This window comes from Balaenoptera acutorostrata, chromosome 8, assembly GCF_949987535.1.
Source record: "Balaenoptera acutorostrata chromosome 8, mBalAcu1.1, whole genome shotgun sequence".
Classification (NCBI taxonomy): Eukaryota; Metazoa; Chordata; class Mammalia; order Artiodactyla; family Balaenopteridae; genus Balaenoptera; species Balaenoptera acutorostrata.
The window spans coordinates 88,425,105-88,445,880 of NC_080071.1; the positions used below are offsets into that span (position 1 = coordinate 88,425,105).

General features: G+C 42.6%; 2 pseudogenes; one reads left to right on the forward strand and one right to left on the reverse strand.

Moving 5' to 3' along the window:
• Window positions 1-2,895: 2,895 nt before the first annotated feature.
• On the reverse strand, window positions 2,896-3,358 carry LOC130708713 (ATP synthase subunit a-like; annotated as a pseudogene).
• A 9,595-nt stretch (window positions 3,359-12,953) lies between these two features.
• On the forward strand, window positions 12,954-20,476 carry LOC103017661 (neuropilin and tolloid-like protein 2; annotated as a pseudogene).
• Window positions 20,477-20,776: the final 300 nt, after the last annotated feature.

Genomic DNA, 20,776 nt, shown 5'->3' on the forward strand with positions numbered 1-20,776 from the left:
TCTTTTATAAGCAAGACTGTATTAACATTCTTAATTTCTTTACCTTCATATATTTCTATGTTTCTATGCTCTTATCTCTGTAAGCTAGAGTCCTTAGGAGTAGTGTTGCTGGGTCAAATAGTATGTACATACTATATTTTAATGAATTCAACAAATTGCTTTCAAAATATTGAACAACCTGACACTTTGGTCAAAAGTATACAAGAGCTCTGTTTTTCTATACCCCCTCCACCTCCAGAAGTTGTCAAAGTTTAAAATTTTTAGCAAAATAGTTCTACATAGATGCATCAATTTTTGTTTCCTATTTTCTTAGATATACTGTCCATTTGTATTTCCTCTTTTGTGAGTTATGTATTCACATTCTCTAATCATTTTTATAGAACTTTCTTTTTATAGCTAATTATTATGTCTCTTGAGTATTAGGAATATTAATACTTAGTTTTTTATATGTGCTGCAAATATTTTTTTCCTTGGCTATCTTTCATCTTTCCTCATACGGGACTTTCATTTTTGGGTAGTCAAACTGGTTGACTTTTCCTTTAATGGTTTCTGGATTTCAGCTTGTTTAGATCTTTCCAAGTCTGACATATATAAGCATTTTTTTCTATATTATGTCTTAATGTTTTAATTCCACCAATGTTAATAGTTTTATTTCTTATAATAAGAACTTTGCATGGCATAAGGATCTAACTTCATTATTTTTCCTAAATGGATAGTCCATTATCCCAACATCATTTAATAAAAAATCCTCCTTCATTCACTGAATTGAAATGCATCGTTATCATATTTTAAATTCCCATATTTATTTGCATCTGCTTTTGAACTTCCAGTCTTGCTCCACTGATTTATTTATCTATTCATGTGCCAGGACCATATTTTGATTATAATAGCTTTGTAGTGAGTTTTAACATCTGGTAGGGCATGCCCCATACTCATTATTCTTTTTTTTCCAAGTTTTCTTAGTGATTCTCATAATTTATTCTCCTTCACAAAATTGAAAATTGTTTTATCTAGTCCAAAATATAAAAATAAACCATTAGGGTTCTGTTACTATTATGTAAAATATTTTTACTCATTTGAGAAAGGTGAGATTGACTGGCTATTAGTATTAGGGAAAGGAGACACATTGTTAGGATCAGTAATGGTGCGGATAGGGAGTCGGAAAAGAATATGAATGAGAAATTAAGGCTATTGTCATTGAGTTGATTAAGAAGAAGTAGGCTTGTGAGACTAATTAGCAGACTATGGGTTGTGGAGTTAATTCAGATTATGTTGCTTTTTGATAGTCAAGTTAGGGGTATTAGTATAATTGTGGGGATAATAAATTTTAGCTTTGGGGGAGGTTAAGGTTTTGTACATAATCGGTGCCCTAGGTATTTGATACTATTACTAATAAGGCTAATCTGCGTGCTGCCTCGCAGGCTGCGAACACCAGCAAGAGGATGGGTATTATGCTGGCTAAGGTGAAGTGTGAATTTAGGATTGTTAGGGTCGCCAGGATGAATAGTGATAATATTATGCCTTCTAGACATAGTAGTGAGGATATTAGGTGGGATAGATATATTAGTAATCCTATAAGGGATATAGTGAAAGCTATAATAATATTTATATACACTAAAGACACTTGGTAGTTATGAGTTTAATCATAATCTAATGAGTCAAAATAATTTGTTTTGTTTTAAACTAAATACAGTTTAGTTCAGTCCATTCCAGTCCTTTTTGAGTTCACTGGTAGGCCAGGCTAATTGCCAATAATGACATTAAAAGTAAAACCATGGTGAGTATTGTTTTTAGATTACTTGTTTGAGTTGCTCAGGGGAGGGGCAGTAGGAGGGCAATTTCTAGGTGGAAAAGGAGGAATGTAATTGCTACTAGGAAAAATTTTATGGAAAAAGGCAGGCGGGCGGATCCTATAGGGTCCAATGCGCATTCATAAGGGCTTGTTTCCTCTGTGTAAGTGTTTAGCTGGGAGAGTCAGAAGGTGATGAGTACAAGCAATGAGGCCAGTGCAGTATGTGTTAATAGGGTCAGTATTAAGTTTATTATTCTTTTTCGGGTTGTAGCGAAACTAACTGATTAGAAGTCAGTTGCACCAATTAATACTATAAGAATTATGAGCCTCATCAATAGATAGATACGTAAAGGAATAGTCATAAAATATCTACAAAATATCAGTATCAAGCAGCGGCTTCAAAGCCGAAGTGGTGGTTGGATGTGAAGTGAAATTTTAATTGGTGCAGGAAACAAACAATAAGGAAGGTGGACCCAATGATTATGTGCAGTCTGTGGAATCCTGTGGCTATGAAGAAAGTTGACCCATATACCCCATCTGAGATGTAAATGGGGTTTTGTAATGCTCTGAGGCTTGTAGGGGTGTGAAATAGATGCGAAGGGCAATTGTAATAAAGAGGGCTTGGAGTATGTGCTTGCGGATTTCCTTCCGTAAGGCTGTGGTGGGCCCAGGTGATAGACATCCAGAGGCTAATAGCATGGAAGGGTTGAGAAGCGGCACCTCTAGGGGGTTCGGAGGGTGAATGCCTGTTGGCGCCCAGCACCCGCCTAATTCAGGGGTAGGGGCGAGGCTTGAGTGATAGAAGGCTCAAAAGAAGCCAGTAAAAAAGAGGACTTCTGAGACGATAAATAAGATTATTCCGTATCGAAGTCCCTTTTGGACGATTGGTGTGTGATGGCCTTGGAAGGTGCTTCCTTGAATAACATCTCGTCATCACTGATATATTGTTAGAGTGTTGGTTAGTAGGCCTAATATTAGTAGAATTATTGAGTTGAAGTGGAATCACATGATTAGGCCTGATGTTATGAGGAGGGCTGAAAGGGCTCCTGTAAGGGGTCAAGGACTGGGGTTTACTATGTGGTACGCGTGGGTCTGGTGGGTCATTATGTGTTGTCATGGAGATATAAGCATACTAAGAGGGTAAATACATAGGCTGGAATTGTAGCAACGGCAAATTCGAGGATAGTGAGTAGGGTGAGAACAATGAAGGTAATGAAAGCTGTGATGGTGTTGATGCTTATGAGCACTAAGATTGTTCCTCCGATTAGATGTATTAATACATGACCTGCTGTGATATTGGCTGTTAATCGCACAGCTAGTGCTACCGGCTGGATAAACTGGCTGATAGTTCGATAATCACTAGCATAGGGATGAGGGGGGTGGGTGTGCCTTGTGCTAAGAAGTGGGCCAAAAATGCTTTTGTTTTGTTATGGAAACCTATAACCACGGTGCTGGCTCATAGGGGAACGGCTATTCCACATTTATTGAGAGCTGCGAGGTGGGTGTAAACGGGTGGGTTAGTAGTCCCAGAAGGTTGGTTGATCCAATAAATAGAATGAGAGACATGTTTTTGCTATGCTTTTCCTATTCAGAATATAGTACTTCTCTTTACTTATTCAGATCTTGTTTTAAGTCTACCAATGAAAATTTGCATTTTTCTTTGTATGTCTTTTATTTTTTCTTATTAAAATTTATTCCTAGGCATTTTATTACTTTGGAAACTATTGTGAACAGAGTATATTTTCATTTCTATTTTGAAGTGGTAATTAAAGAATAGCTTTGCTTTTTGCACATTTATCTTGATCTAGCCATACTACTAATCACTCTTAGTAGTTTGTAAGTTTTTTTAGGTATACAATATTGTCTGCAAATAATAACCTCTCATATTCATACCTCTTATTTTGTTTCACTGAAACATATACCTTCAAAACATCATGGAGTCATTAGTTCAATAACAATTATTCAATAGTTTATGAATAATGTTGAATAGTTGGTCCAGACAGTTTGAATTGGAGTTCAATCACTTGCAATTGAAAAGGTATTTTCAAATACAGGAGTAATATTCCTGGCAAATGCAGAGTCTCTAAATCCAGATGAAATGCTTATCTCAGCCTATTATTTTATTAGGGAAGTCCTATTTATTTTTATCTATTGATCTGGCTGCTTATAAGGCTCAGTACATTTTATAATATAGTCATATTCTCTTTTTCCCCTTCGAACTAAGGAGAGGTTACAGATGGATTAGGTACTCAGTGAATATATGTTATGGACACTCTGCTTATGTAACTCCTACTACTTAGAGCATGAATCAAGTCTGGCTAGGACAGCATTTTATAAGGGCCTCTGTTCACCTTGCCTTGCCCACTGGGGACCCCTGGATCCTCACATAGCTGAGGAAGTTTCACCCAGACTGGGTACACACACACACACACACACACACACACACAGATGATAATGTTGGATTTATTTAGCATGACTGAATGCAAGAAAACGAGAATCAAAATATTGGTTGGGCTGTAGAATGCACAGACTTGTATAAAGCACCCCATTTTTACGAGGAAATTTTTTTGGAATAAAAATAATTAAGCACTTACCGTCATACATGTGCTAAAAGTGAATTTAAGTGTTTTTGGAGCAGAAAACATATTATTTTGTTTGTGTAAATTCAAGATGTTATATCAGGCAAACTTTATGTAAAGGGCCAGAAAGTAAATGTTTTAGATTTTTCATACCAGTAAATACCCCAGCTCTGACACTTAGCAGTGACATCACCTTGGGTAAGAACCACTGTTTCTAAATAGGTTAAATAGGGATAAAATAGTAGCACCACACACAGCTCTTTTCCAGATCAGAAACGGTAATGCATGTAGAGTGCCAGGTGTGTGGCAAAGAATCAGTGACAGCTGTAACTGCCATAACCGCGTGGTGCTAGGTATTTCCCAGTACGATTATTTCCAACCTTCACGATATTAACAGTAACGATGAGATCAGGCTCTTTTCAAAACAACATGATCAGATGTCAATATTCTCCTCTTGTTGGGAGCCTCCTATGAATTACTTAACCCTCAGATGGATAGAGTCCCCTTAGGGAGAGTTTAGAAATTAAATATAACAAAAGCCAACATAGGTTGACATTGTTATTAGCCCCGTTTTGCAGATAATGAAACTGAGGCACAGAGAGGTTGAGCGAGTTGCCCATGGTCACAGCTCTGGTAAGTGAGGAAGGCACATGGGCTTATTTGCTCTGCGGCATGTGGGATCTTCCCGGACTAGGGATCGAACCCGTGTTCCCTGCATTGGCAGGCAGATTCTCAAACACTGCGCCACCAGGGAAGCCCAAGGTGAATTTTAAATGTCAGTAAGTATTAACAATTTACTCTCCCTCCAGCAATGTATAAGTATACCCTTTTCTTCAAATTCTTACTCACACATATCTTCAGACTTTAGGTTTTTGCTAATCCAATAGGTGAAAAATATCTCAAGGTTATCTTAATTTGCATTTCCCTCATTAACTGTTTATCTTTTTTTAAAAAATTAAGTTGTTTGACCAGTGAAGAAGAGAGCTGGAGCTGACCTCCCTCAATGAATATAACTGATGCCACCTCTGATCATATTAGCTCTTCGGGTAACCCCACCATATTCTTGACTCAGTGAATTTGTTGGAAGGCTTTTCATTGCTTGCAATTTTATTGGCTCAAATACTGGGAAAATCTCAGGGTATACTGATTAGGTGTGGCTTGCTCCAGCGATCAAACCATGACACCAGGACCCATTTTTCACCTTTAATTCTTGTATCTGCTTCTGATGATATCCTTCTGGGTGTCATGATACCCAAGCACCTGGGGCTCTAGCCGGAGTCCTTTTCCCAGGATTCCTAGTAAAGTTCTTCTGCCTCATTGGGTCTCATTAAGTGACATGTCCATCTCTGCACTAATCACTGTGGCCGAAGGGATGAGATGTGCTAATCGGTTGAGGCCTAGGTCACATGTTCTATCCCAGAGCAGCTCTCGCAGAGCCTCACCTGAAGTCCAGGGGAGGTCGCTGGGATGAGTCACTTCCTAATGACTTTCCACACTAGACAAATTAAAGATGTTTTCAATTTAGATGTCAGGTTTTTCATTGCTAGTTTATCTTATAAATCTATTATCATATAGATGTCTCTGTGTCCTAATCTGAGTTTATTTTAAGAAAATGTGGGTGGGTAGTAAATAGGAATGCCCCCAGGAAAGGATGATCTGTCAACTTTTAAGGCAATCATTTTGGGGCTTATAAGCATTTTGTATTTGAAGTCTTTGATCTTTGTTCTCTTTTAGGTATTTTTTTCCCTATTGTGATATTTGTAGATACTTTTAAATTTAAACTTGAAATTTAACAAATTCCCCAGCAAGTGGAAGAAATACTATTAGCTATGGGTATTTTTCTTTCTCTCTCTCTTTTTTTTTTTAAGGGCAGCCGTCTCCTTTTTAAATTTTTATTATTATTATTATTTTTTGGCTGCACCACGCGGCATGTGGGATCTTATTTCCCTGACCAGGGGTCAAACCCACGCCCCCTGCAGTGGAAGTGCAGTCTTAACCACTGGACCTCCAGGGAAGTCCGGTATTTTTCTATTAATGTTTCTTAGAATATATAGGTCTTTCCATGGTAGATTTTGGTCTTTATCAGCTCTGGAAAGTTTTATTCTTTTGCCATTGCATTGTATCTTTTCAATTTATGCTATTTTTAAAACAATTAATGCTATTGAGGTATTTACATGTAATAAAACGCACCATTTTAACTGTACATTTCTGAGTTATAATTTTATATACCCATGTAACTGTCACCACAGTCAAGATATGGGACACTTCCATCACTCCAGTAACTGGCCTTGTGTTCTATCCCAGTCAACCAACACCTTCCCTAGACCTTAGGCAACCACTGATCTGGTATCTGTCACTGAGATTACAATAATCTTTTCTAGAGTTTCATCTGAATGGAATTATACAAATATGAATGGAAAAAAGCTGCTATGAATATTTGAGTACATGTGTTTATGTGAATAAATCGTTTTGTATTTCTTGGGTAAATACTTAGAAGCAGGATTGCTGGGTCGTATGGTAGCTGTATGTAAACTTTATAAGAAACAGCCAAACTGTTTTTTAAAGTAATTGTACTATTTTACATTCCTGCCTCTACATTCTTGCTGACACTTACTATTATCAGTTTTTTATACCTTAACCACTCTAGTGGATGCGTAGTAGAATTTCATTGTGGCTTTAATTTTCATTTCTTTCTTTCTTTCCTTCTTTCATTCCTTCCTTCTTTTTTGGTCACACTGCGCGGCTTGCGGTATCTCAGTTCCCGGACCAGGGATTGAACCTGGGCCACGGCAGTGAAAGCGCCAAATCCTAACCACTAAGCCACCAAGGAACTCCCTAATTTGCATTTCTTTATGACTGCTGATGATGAACATCTTTTCATGTGCTTACTGATCACATGCATATCTTTAAAGAAAACAGTGTCCCTTCAAATCTTCTGCTCATTTTTATTGGGGTAGTTGTCTTCTTATTTTTGAGCTGTAAGAGTTCTTTATATGTTCTGGATACAAGTCCTTTGTCAGATACATGTTTTGCTGATGTTTTCTCCTGGTGTGTGGCTTATATTATATTTTTAAAATAATGTCTTTCAAAGAGCAAAAGCTTTAAATTTTGATAAAGTCCGACTAATCAATTTTTTAATAGTTTGTACTTTTTGTGTCCTAAGAAATCTTTGCCTACCCTAAGGTGTGAAGATCTGGTCCTATGTTTTCTTCAAAAAGTTTAAATAGTTTTAGTTTTTCTGTTTAGGTTTATGAGAGTGGCAGTGGGGAATACCATCTCTCAGGGGTCAGGCTCGAGAGATGTCATTTTCTATTTCTGGCCTTTTTTGGGGTGACCTCACCCACACCCCTGGCTTCAATCACCACCATATCCTGATGGTTCCAAGTCCATCTGTGCAATCCAGGCCCCTCCTCTGCTCCAGATCCGTGAAGCCAACTACCTTGGACATATCCTCCTGGTGTTTCACAGGCACAGGGAACACACGCTGCTCCCTCCCCACAGCCCTGCTTCTCCCCAGGGCCTGCATCTCTGTGAAGGTACCACCATCCTCCCAGGGATCCAGCTCTCCCCAGGGGCTCCGAGTACAAGAAGTGCAAGTAGAGATCAGATGACACCAACGTCTAAGTAAAGTGCCACTGCGTTAATGTAGAATGGGAGAGAGCCCTTTAATGGGACAAAAACAATCTCACTCCTCTGCAGGTGTGTTCCTGCCCTCACCCCAATACTCACAGACATTTTAATTGGTTTGGGGGAATAGTTCAGGGGCTGAAATATTTCACCCCTAGCTAAGAACCCCTTTCTAGTGCCCAGTCTATGCACAACTTCCAGATCCAGACCATCCTCCCATGGGCAGTGCGGGACGCCCTCTGCAGCCCTGTCCCTGCCTTCTCTGGACCCATCCTTCATGTGCTGTCCTCTGTGAGCGCCCCCTAGCAGATGCTTCCTGTACTGCCTCTCACATCTGTTCTGTCTCCAGTGCTCCTGCAACTGTGATTCAGGCCCTCACCTCACACAAACAGCCTCTGAATATGACACCTGGGGTCCAGGTTGACCCCTCTGAACTATTCCCTACTTCTTTGCAAAAGGGACTTTTAAAAAACACAAACTTGGGGCTTCCCTGGTGGCGCAGTGGTTAAGAATCTGCCTGCCAATGCAGAGGACACGGGTTCGAGCCCTGGTCTGGGAAGATCCCACATGCCGCGGAGCAACTAAGCCCGTGAGCCACAACTACTGAGCCTGCGCGTCTGGAACCTGTGCTCCGCAACAAGAGAGGCCGCGATAGCGAGAGGCCCACGCACCGTGATGAAGAGTGGCCCCCGCTCGCCACAGCTGGAGAAAGCCCCCGCACAGAAACGAAGACCCAACACAGCCAAAAATAAATAAATAAATAAATTTATTAAAAAAACAAAACAAAAAACCCCACAAACTTGGCCAGGCCACAACAACTTTAGTTGTTGTCCGAGACTTCGGGGTGAAGCTCAAGCCCCCAGCTTGCGGTCCCTAGTTATAGGTTGAATTGTGGCCTCCTCAGGGGCCACAAAAGATATGTTGTAGTCCTAACCCTTAGCACCTCAGAATATGAGCTTATTTGGACACAGTGTGTTTACAGAGGTAGTCACGTTAAATGAGGTCATTTGGGTTGACCCTAATCCAATATGACCAGTGTCCTTATGAAAAGAGACTTAGCCACAGAGACAGACATGCACAGAAAGAAGATAATGTAAAGACACCCAGGGGGAAGATGGGAAGGGTGATGCACCTATAAGCCAAGGAAGACCAAGGTTGCAGGCAAACACCAGAAGCTGGAAGAGGCAAGGAAAGATTCTCCTTCAGAGCCTTCAGAGGGAGCACGGCCTTGCTGCCACCTTGATTTGGACCGTGCCCTCAGAATGTGAGACAATCAATTTCTGTTGTTCTAAGTCACCCAGTTTTGGGCACTTTGTTACAGCAGCTCTAGAGGTGAATACAGCCCTCTCCGTTTTCAGCCTCCTGCTTCCTGCTCTTGTATGCTTCATGAGTTTCCCAAGGTGTACAGTTCTCTTGCTGTTAGGAATGCTTCCTGCCATGTCCATGCCTCTGTGCAGGTGGGGCCCATCAAAGCACCAACTATGACTTGCCCTCTTGTAAAAAGCCATAAAAATTGGTGTTGGCAAAGGCAGTCTCACGCGTGCAGTGTTTTGGCCCTCACTTGGCGGCATAAGAATGGGCCTTGGCTTAGAACTCTTCCTTACCAAGAGCCTATGCCGGGCTTATCACTTTGTGTGGGAGTATCTTTCCCTGTTTCAGTTTCAATGACTGCTCTTTTGTCTTTGTTTGAAGTGCGTGCATCTCATGGCACTTGGCCAACGCTACTGTTACACCTGTCCTCCTCGGAGAGCGGATGGGGTCTTTCCACCGCGGCACAGGGGGAGGCATGTAGGCAAATTGCCCTGCATCAGGCATCAGGGGAGACGGACTGGCCATAGAAGACTGATGCCCACTGCTGGAGGTGACCTTGCTCTGTGTCTTCTCTACATAAGTAAAGTGTTGTCCCATCTGGTGCATAACACTGCACTGTGTTCTTCTTGGCGACTCAGATACCGACACGCAGTGGGCAGAGGTGTTTGTACTTCTATTCCTGGCGGCTGGCATAGTGACGATCTTTGCTATTCTCCATGTACTTGGTGTCCTGCTTTGGGATTGGGGACCAGTGCTCTGTAATCTGCTTGACAGATATGATAGGATATAAGCTGGGAGTAGAGGTCAGAAACTGAGGCTTGGGGAAAACCTGCAGTTATGTGGCTGGGACAGAAAAAGAGAGCATAGATGTTGCTGTTGCAGGGGAAATAAGAGAACCAGGATCCTGGACGCACAGCCTCCAGGGATGATGCAGGGTTGCCAAGGAAACACACCACAGCTTGGTGGCGATATTAGGGGCTTGTCAACTCCACTGCCCCAGGGTGATGCCGGCTCCCTGGGGCTGATGGGCTGACTGAGATGCTGGTTACTTTCTGGCCACATGGGCACAAATGGGTTGTGGATAGTCTCCCTGTTGAGAGGTAGGAGCTGGTGCATCGGGCGAGGGCAGAGTAGGAGAGGTGGGTGCCAAGAAGAGCGGGGAAACTCTCCTTTGGCTCTTGGCCACCCTGGGGCTCCCATGCCATCTGCTGTCTCCTTCATCCCTTTCAACCTCCACTGCTTTGGGTTGCTCTCCAGTGCCTTCAGACAGCCTTTCAAAAAGAAATATTTCCCGGGAATTCCCTGGCGGTCCAATGGTTAGGACCTGGAGCTCCCACTGCTGGGGCAGGATTTGATCCCCAGTCAATCCCACAAGCTGTGTGGCAGGGGCAAAAAAAAAAAATTTCCCAAGAGATTATAGTCATTATGTGTGGGAGCATTGGACTGATAGGAGCTACTCCTACTGGAAGCCAGAAATGCTTCTAGGTGAATTTTAAAATATATATATTTTTGGTCATATTACAAATCCCAGGGAGATTTTGCTTGGCCTACCATTACACCTATAGCTTAATTGGGGGCAAAATCAAGAGTGTTGTAATGTTAAATCTTCCCACGCAGGATGTTGTATGCCTCTTCATTTATTTTATTCTAGTCTAGATTGATATCTCTAACTGGAGCAGAGAAAACACCACCACCCTTTCCAATCCCCTAAGTGCACTGTGTATCCTTACTTGGCTTACAGCATCTGTATTAGGTCGAGTGGCAAACACACGGCAGCTGATCACAGTGAGGAAAGCCAGAATGTTGCCCTGGATACTCGCTGACAGGTGTCCACTGCAGTTAGAGCCAGACCAGTAACAGGGGCTACTGAGTTCTTAGCAGAACGAAGGGGATACAACTCTGCTAACTTGCTGCTTCTGCCACCAGATAGGGTGTCGCTAGATTCACTGGTGGCTGGAAACCCAAACAGCAGCTTCTCTTGCTAACAACACTGACAGCAGCTGCAGCAGCAAAAACAAGCTTGAAGTCCCACCCTCCCGGCGGCCCTGCTCCCTTCCCTGGCGTATCCTTATACCCTGAAAGTAGCACATGAGCAGCCTTGATCCTACACTCTCAAGAAATTCTGCATGGCAGTTTGTGGAAATGAATGGGGGACAGAAACGATAGGATGTAACCTGGGAGTAGAGGCCAGAAACTGAGCCTTGGGGAAAACATGCAGTTATGTGGCTGGGACAGAAAGAAGATCCAGAAAAAGAGAGCAGAGATGTTGCTGTTGGAGGGGAAATAAGAGAAGCAGGACCCTGGACTCACAGCCTCCAAGGATGGTTAAAGCAAACGCTCCCTGCACAGTGGCAGCTGGTATGACACAGGAGGCGTCTTGGCATGCACGTGTTTGCTCAGTGGTGGATCCCTACTGGGGGTAACTTTCTCTGAAAGGGAAACCTCAGCCTGGCCGGTCCTGCGGCCTGGGACAGGATGTCGCTATGGCAGAAGCCATGGATGCAGAAGAGCGTGCTCAGTGAGAGAGAGAGAGCTGGGCAGCCCAAGGAGCCCTCCCGCACCATCCCCAGGGCAGACGGGACACGGAGGTGTCAGTATCTCGCTGAGCACGTGCAGGCATCAGTCTCTGCAGCAGGGCCGGACTCAGGGGCCCCACCTCAGAAGGTCCCACAAATGATGGAGCCCCTGTGTTCTGGAGGAATCTGTCCTTATCAGGACTTAGGACTGTAAATGACCTTGGAGCAGAATCTGAACATAAACTATAAGATGTAACAAAGGCCCAGATTAATGTACACCCCAGTCCCTAAACAGAGTAGCAGAAGACTGGAGCCTCCGGCATCAGAAGAGGAATTCAGAGAGCCTGCTCCGAGGCCGGGGGACGGCGCTCTCTGACTCTACTCTGTCATTGCTAAGGGTTGCCTTGTCCACTGACGTCTTAGATAACGGCAACCCCTATTCCACGAGGCAGATACAGAATTCTCAACCAACCCTTCTGCTGTCCTTCCTCCGGAATCCCTCCAGATATTTCCATAGCTGACAGCCCCTTCAGTAGACTCTGCCCTGAACATGGCAAGAGGTGTCCCCATGTGGAACGGGAACAAAATGGACAGCCGGCATCCCCTCCCCGCTGAGAGAAAGCTGTCTTGGCAATGTTATATATTTCCCTGGATGTGCTCTGTGTTCACCCATGATTGGGGGAAAGAGTTGAAAGAGTTATCAAATAAGGTCACATCCAGCAGAGAGGTTCTGGCTGGGACTAGGGCGCAGGTGACTCCTCAGAGCTCAGTCACAGCCCCATAGAACATGGTTAACAGAGAAATAGGAGGTGATCAAAGGGAATGCGCAGGCACAGCCTTGCTTTGGGCATTGGATGAAAAACAAGAGAGTGAACTTGAATGCTCCCCAGAGGGAACAGCAGAGTCAGATGAGTTTTTCCAAGATAAGGGGGAGTGGTCTTTCCCTGGGTGAAAGCAGAGGTGATGAAACACAGGGATAGACTTATTCTGTAATGATTAATGTAAGGAGGGAGCACTGCCTTCCAATTACATGCCATTTTGCTTAAGTGGCCTGATGATAAGATAAAGAGAACAAATGTAGGCGGCACAGCCTGAACGGAAAGTCAGCTGCTTTTGGCTTCTGCAGAGATGTCCCTGGGACTGCAGCTTCCCTGGCAGGTGCTCCCTGGCCTCTTGCTCTGCCTGTGGGTCGGGCGATGGGCCGAGGCTGGGAAGGTGCTGGTGGTCCCCATGGAGGGCAGCCACTGGCTCAGCATGCGGGAGGCCGTGCGGGAGCTCCATGCCAGAGACCACCAAGCAGTGGTCCTTTCTCCTGAGGTGAATATGCACATCAAGGCAGAGGACTTTTTCACCATGAAAACCTATGCCATTCCATACACCCAGGATGAATTTGATTACATCATGACAGGCAAGATTCATCTGCTTTTTGAAAGAACACATTTTCTAACACTGTTTTTAGAAATTATGGCCTCTTTGAAAAATGTGTCTTTGGTCTTTCAAAGGTCTTGTGAGGAACTATTGTATAACAAGGACCTGATCAGGCACCTGAATGCCAGTTCCTTTGATGTGGTTTTAACGGACCCCGTTTACCCCTGCGGAGCGGTGCTGGCTAAGTACCTGTCGATTCCGGCTGTGTTTTTTTTGCGTTCCATTCCATGTGACTTAGATATTGAGGGCACAGCGTGCCCAAACCCTTTTTCGTATGTTCCTAGGTTATTAACAATGAATTCAGACCACATGACATTCTTCCAAAGGGTCAAGAACATGCTCTACCCTTTGACTCTCAAGTACATTTGCAAAGTTTCTTTCCCTCCTTATGCACGTATGGCCTCTGAACTTCTTCACAGAGAGGTGTCGCTGGTGGATATTTTTGGCTCTGCATCCATTTGGCTGTTCAGAGGAGACTTTGTGATGGACTACCCCCGGCCAATCATGCCCAACATGGTCTTCATTGGGGGTATCAACTGTGCCAACAGGAAACCATTATCTCCGGTCTGTATTGGTGCTTTTATTCAATCAATGTTCCAAGTGGAACACATTTTTTTAAAAAACAACTTACTTCCAGGTGCTTATTTATCTACTGATCTTTTTAAAGATTTCCACCTCTCATTCTCCTTCTAACAGTCTTTGGTGAGATAAATTGTTAAAGTGCCTCCAGTAGTGCAGTAAAGGTTTGCGATGGTCTTTGAGAGGAATGAGAGGAAGGGGTGAGTGTCCATAATAGGATTGACAAGCAATGGTGTGATTCAACCATGATCGCCCTTTAGTAAAGGCACATTCGTAACAGTTGTGCAATTTTCTCCAGCTGAGTAGGAGCAGAGACCTTGAGCTGTGAATCCATCCATCAGGGGATTTTGCTTGAGGGTGTTAAAGAAGGATGAAAGAACTGGCAAATTACATTTGTTTAAAAAAATTTTTTTTAAACCCTTCTTTTTTAACAAGCCTGGCTTTGTTTTTTTTTTTTTTTTGCTGTTGTTGTCGTCGTTTTTTTAAAAAAATTAATTAATTAATTAGTTTATTTTTGGCTGCATTGGGTCTTTGTTGCTGCACACGGGCTTTCTCTAGTTGTGGCGAGGTGGGGCTACTCTTTGTTGCAGTGAGCAGCCTTCTCATTGCGGTGGCTTCTCTTCTTGTGGAGCACAGGCTCTAGGTGCGTGGGTTTCAGTAGTTGTGGCACACGGGCTCAGTAGTTGTGGCTCGCGGGCTCTAGAGCGCAGGCTCAGTAGTTGTGGCACACGGGCTTAGTTGCTCCGTGGCATGTGGGATCTTCCCAGACCAGGGCTCGAACCCGTGTCCCCTGCACTGGCAGGCGGATTCTTAACCACTGCGCCACCAGGGAAGTCCCAAATTACATTTGTTGACCTGATAGTTCTTAGTGGTTTTGTCTTGGAAGGGACGGAGGTGTGGTCACAGGAGACCTAAACACCAAAAAGAAGCAGAAGTTTCAGAGAGGTCGAAAAATTAAGTGGAAGTGAGACAATGCCAGAGAGAGAAGTTGGGGTCTCTGTGATCAGAGAAAGAAATAATTGAGTCCAACTTTTCAGAGATGAAGCTGTGCTGATGAGAAGTCTTCTGACCAGGAGTTGGTGTCTGGAGTAAAATGTGGGGAATGTACCAGAGTTTAATGGCATGTCAGGTAGGTCTTCTACTTGGGACACTGAGGGCATCAAAGGATAGTGGCAGGGGCTAGAGAGGAGGTAAAACTGAGCCTATAAACTCAGTGAAGGTGGGGAGAGTGATGCTGAGAAATGAGTCTCAAAGAGGAAGGGTTTGTTAGGAGGGGCTGACCACATCACCAAACCTACCCCGGCCCAAGCCACCCCACCCCAAGTTTCCATGACAGGAACTACTACTTTCCTCATCCTTTCAGAGTCTTCTTAGGTTAACCCTGAATATTTGGGCTTAATTGAAATAGGACTCTTGGAGGCCAGATTTGTTTCTTAATCCACTGAGTTAGCCATCTTTTTTGCTGTTTTATGTAATAGTCACTGAATTTATATTAACTTCCATGACTTTAGATCTGTTATAGTTTTTGTATTCTTACTTTTGTATCTCTTTTTATTAATGTAGTATATGTTATTGCACAGGACTCTAACTTCATTTTTCTTTTTTGCTCACACCATAAAGGATCTATTCTACTTGTTTTTTCTTCCCATATGCAATGCATTTGACCAATGATAAAATATGTATGTATCTATTAGATTTGTAAAAAGGGAAAGTAGGGAGGCATTTAAAAAACAATTGCCGCTCTTTCCTTTTTACTTTTTCTGTGTGAATATATTCTGTAGAGTAGACTGCATTGGTTCAAATCCTCACTACCATTTTATAGCTGAATGACCTTGGGTGGGTGACCTAACCATTCTGACCTTAACACTGTCACAGAGAGCACACAAATATTATCTATTATCATTATTTAAAATGTGCCAAGCAAGACAAGGTATGTCATCTGGAGGCATGTCATTTGGAGGCATGTAGATATGTTTGTGCCAATTTATTTGGTACATGAAAGATCATTTACACTGAAATTCTCAAGTTTTATACATCGTAAGCACAGCATTATCTTTTTTGTTCCACTAGCTTTTTTTTTACTTTGAGATTTTTGTCATCCTTATTTATTTGGTTTGGTTTACCCTTAGATGTGACTCCTTTAAATGTTCATGGAAATTCTTCTCAAAATATGAAAGATTAAAGTCTAAAGTTTTAATATTTTTGTTCCTTCTCCTTAAAGTTTATGATGGGTTGAATTATATTATTGGTCTTCTCAAAGAAATAACTTTTGGATTTGCTTATTCTTTTTACTGTTTTTGTTTTCTATTTCATTAATTGCAGCTTATTGTTTTTATTAATGCTATCATCCTTGTATCCCTTGATTTATGTTATAGCTGTTTTTCTAATTTCCTTAGGTAAGCATTAAGTTCCTTTATGTTTTCTTAATAATGAAGAATTAAAGGTCATACATAAAACATTTTCTTGAATCCTTAGATTTTGGTATAAATTGCTCTCATTTTCTTTTTCTTAAATTTACATGATTGATTTCCTCTTTGAGTCAGTGGCTATCTATATTTTTTAACAAGGTTGTTTCTTAATTCCCATATAGTTAAGATTTATTGTAGCCATCTTTCTCTTATTTTTCTCTAATGATTTTGAATTATAATCAGAGAATGTTTCTTATGGGGTCACTGCTTTAAAAAATTTCTTAATAGATTTTCTTTATGGTCTTGTACAGAATTATCCAACAGAAATATAATGCAAGCCACATATGTAATTGAAAGCTTTTTAGTAGACATATTAAAAAAAGCAAAATGAGGGTTAAAATTAATTTTAATACTATATTTTATTGAATCAAATATATCAAAAACATGATCCATTAAACATATACTCATTATAAAAAAATTTTCAGGTGCTCATTTGCCATTGTTTCTTCCAGTTTTATTGAGATATAATTGACGTGCAGCACTGTATAAGCTTAAGGTGGACAGCATAGTGATTGACTTACCTAGATCATGAGATGCTTACTACAATAAGTTTAGTGATCACCCATCATCGCATATAGATACAAAATTAAAGGAACAGAAAGTTTTTTTTTTCCTTGGGCTGAGAACTCTTAGAATTGACTCTCAGAGACTTTCATAGATAACATAGAGCAGTGCTAGTTATCTTTACCATGTTGCACATTACATCCCTAGCACTTATTTCTCTTACAACTGGAAGTTTGTACCCTTTGACAGCCTTCATCCAATTCCCCCTCCCCCCATTCCACGCTTCTGGTGGCCACAAATCGAATTTCTATTTCTATAAGCTTGTTTGTTTGTTTTTGAAGTATAATTGACCTACAGCACTATGTTAGCTCCTATCACGCTACATAGTGATTCAGTACTTCCATACACTTCAAAATAATCACTACAGTAAATCAGGCTATGATATTCACTGTAGAAAGATATTACATAACCGTTGACGGTATTTCTCACACTCTAATTTCTTACCTGTGACGTATATTTTGCAACTGAAGTTTGTATCTTAATCCCTCCCACCCACTTCTCTTCTTCCCCTACTCCCCTCCACTCTATCAACCACCTGTTTGTTCTCTGTATCTATGAGTCTGTTTCTGTTTTGTTATAGTTGTTCATTTTGTTCATTTGCTTTGCCTTTTATTTTCCACATGTAAGTGAAATCATACAGTATTTGTCTTTCTCTATCTGACTTATTTCACTGAGCATAGTAGCCCCAGGTCCACCCATGTTGTCGCAAAAACAAGATTCCATTCTTTTTTATGGCTGAGTAATATGCAATAGCCAATATTCTTGTCTATTGTAAATAATGCCGCAGTGAACACAGGGATGCATATATATTTTCTAATTGGCGTTTTCCTTTCTTTGGATAAGTACCCAGAAGTAGAATTGCTGGATCGTATGGGGTTTCTATTTTTAATTTTTTGAGGACCCTTCATGTTGTTTTCTATAGTGGCTTCCCCAGTTTACGTTTCCACCAACAACGTACGAGGATTCCCTTTTCTCTACATCCTTACCAACACTGTTACTTTGTTGTCTTTTTGATAATAGCCATTCCGACAGGTGTGCAGTGCTAATCTTATTGTGGTTTTGATTTGCATTTCCTTGATGATTAATGATGTTGAGCATCTTTTCATGTGCCTATTGGCCATCTGTATGTCTTCTCTGCAAAAATGTCTATTTGAGTCCTGTGCCAATTTTTTTTTTTTTTTTTTTTAATTTTTATGGCTGTGTTGGGTCTTCGTTTCTGTGCGAGGGCTTTCTCTAGTTGTGGCAAGTGGGGGCCACTCTTCATCGCGGTGCGCGGGCCTCTCACTATCGCGGCCTCTCTTGTTGCGGAGCACAGGCTCCAGGCACGCAGGCTCAGTAGTTGTGGCTCACGGGCCTAGTTGCTCCGCGGCATGTGGGATCTTCCCAGACCAGGGCTCGAATCCGTGTGCCCCGCATCAGCAGGCAGATTCTCAACCACTGCGCCACCAGGGAAGCCCCTCTGCCAATTTTTAATCATGTTATTTGCTGTCGTTTTTGTTGTTGACTTGTATGTTTTCTTTCCGTATTTTGGATATTAACCCCTTATCAGATACATCATTTACAAATATCTTCTCCCATTCAGTAAGTGGCCTTTTCCTTTTGTTACTAATTTCCTTTGCTGTTCAAAAGATTTTCGTTTGAACTTGGGCGGGGTCTGCGCCGCGGCCGCAGGCGGACGGCGCAGGTCGGGTCCCTCCCGTCCGCGCTCCCCGGCCCCGAGGCGGTCGATGGGACCGAGCGCCGCGGAGGAGGCGGCGGGGCCCGTCGCGGGGCTGGGGCAGCGCAAGAGCCCGCCGGGAGGCTCGGGCACGGCGGGCCGCAGGACCTGAGCCCTACCGCTCGGGGAGCAAGCTGGTGGCGGGCGATGGGGATGGAGCGGGGCTGCCGCCGCCGCCTCCTCGGCCCCGCAGCGAAGCGCCGGGCAGCTCGGGAACACGGCCCTGGAGCAGCTCTGCTGCGTCCCGTGTGGTTAATAACAATACTTGTAGTGGAAGGGATTGCTGTGGCCCAAAAGACCCAAGATGGATAAAATTTTGGAATCAAGCACATTCCTGCAACCCAGCGTGGCCTTTGGGTTCGAACCAGCAATGGAGGTCATTTTGCTGTACCGAATTATCCTGACTCATATCCACCAAACAAGGAATGTATCTACATTTTGGAAGCTGCTCCAAGTCAAAAAACACAGCTGACCTTTGATGAACATTATTATATTAGAACCATCATTTGAATGTCGGTTTGATCACTTGGAAGTTTGGTTTCTCTCCACATGTAGATCGTTACTGTGGTGTGAAAAGCCCTCCATTAATTAGATCAACAGGGAGATTCATGTGGATTAAGTTCAGTTCTGATGAAGAACTTGAAGGAGTGGGATTTCTAGCAAAATATTCGTTTATTCCAGATCCAGACTTTACTTACCTAGGAGATTGCCATTTTGAGCTATCAGGAGCTGACGGAATAGTACGTTCGAGTCAGGTAGAACAAGGGGAGAAAACAAAACCCGGCCTAGCAGTTGATTGCATGTGGACGATTAAAGCTACTCCAAAAGATAAGATTTATTTGAGGTTCCTAGATTATCAAATGGAGGGCTCAAATGAATGCAAGAGAAACTTTGTTGCAGTCTACGATGGGAGCAGTTCTATTGAAAATCTGAAGGCCAGGTTTTGCAGCACTGTGGCCCACGAGGTAACGCGTAAAACAGGAGTTGGGGTGATACGGATGTGGGCTGAGGAATGCAGTCGGCTTAGCACGTTCAGAACGCTTTTTACTTCCTTTGTGGAGCCTCCCTGCCCAGACAGCACTTTCTTTTGCCATAGCAACATGTGCATCAATAATTCTTTAGTCTGTAATGGGGTTCAAAACTGTGCCTACCCTTGGGATGAAAATCATCGTAAAGAAAAGAAAAAAGCAGGACTGTTTGAACAAATCACTAAAACTCACCGAACAATCGTTGGCATTGCGTCAGGGATTGTCTTGGTCCTTCTCATTATTTCTATTTTAGTACAAGTGAAACAGCCTCGAAAAAAGGTCATGGCTTGCAAAACTGCTTTTAATAAAACTGGATTTCAAGAAGAGTTTGATCCTCCTCATTATGAACTGTTTTCACCGAGAGACAAGGAGATGTCTGCAGACCTGTCGGAGGAACTGGACAGCTACAGGAGACGCGGCGCTCCTCCACTGGGTCGCCGTGCATCCGCGACCATCACTGGGGATCGCAAGCACCCAGCATCAAACAAAGCAGGACCAACCTGAGTTCCTTGGAACTTCCCTTCCGAAATGGTTTTGCACAAACGCAGCCAATGAAAACGTTTAATAGCACCTTCAAAAAGAGAAGCTACACTTTCAAGCAGGCACGTGAGTGCCCTGAACAGGCCCTAGAAGACAGAGTAACGGAAGAGATTCCCTGTGAAATTTGTCAGAGGGAGGGAAGATTCTGCACAAGTATCCATAGCCATCGATTTTTTTTTTTAACATCTTTATTGGAATATAACTGCTTTACAGTGGTGTGTTAGTTTCTGCTTTATAACAAAGTGAATCAGTTAAACATATACGTATATCCCCATATCTCCTCCCTCTTGCGTCTCCCTCCCTCCCACCCTAGCCATCGATTTTTAATCTTCTACTGAAGGTGACATTAATTATTAAGTATGTACATATGTATCCTACAGAGCACCCACACTGTCTTCAGCAGCCAGCCCTTTTCTCCTGCCAGAACTAGGAAGACCTTCATTTCCCATTAACCTAATGTAATGGCGAAGTTTCTATTATCTCAGGCAGTCTATATATGTTAACCCAACCGAGGAACTTACTCCATTCAGTAACAAACAAAAAATAAGCCTCTATTGCTCAGTGCCCTACAGACAAAGCACCAGTTACATAGTAGCATTTGCAGAGAGGAGGGGTAGTGGTGGGCCA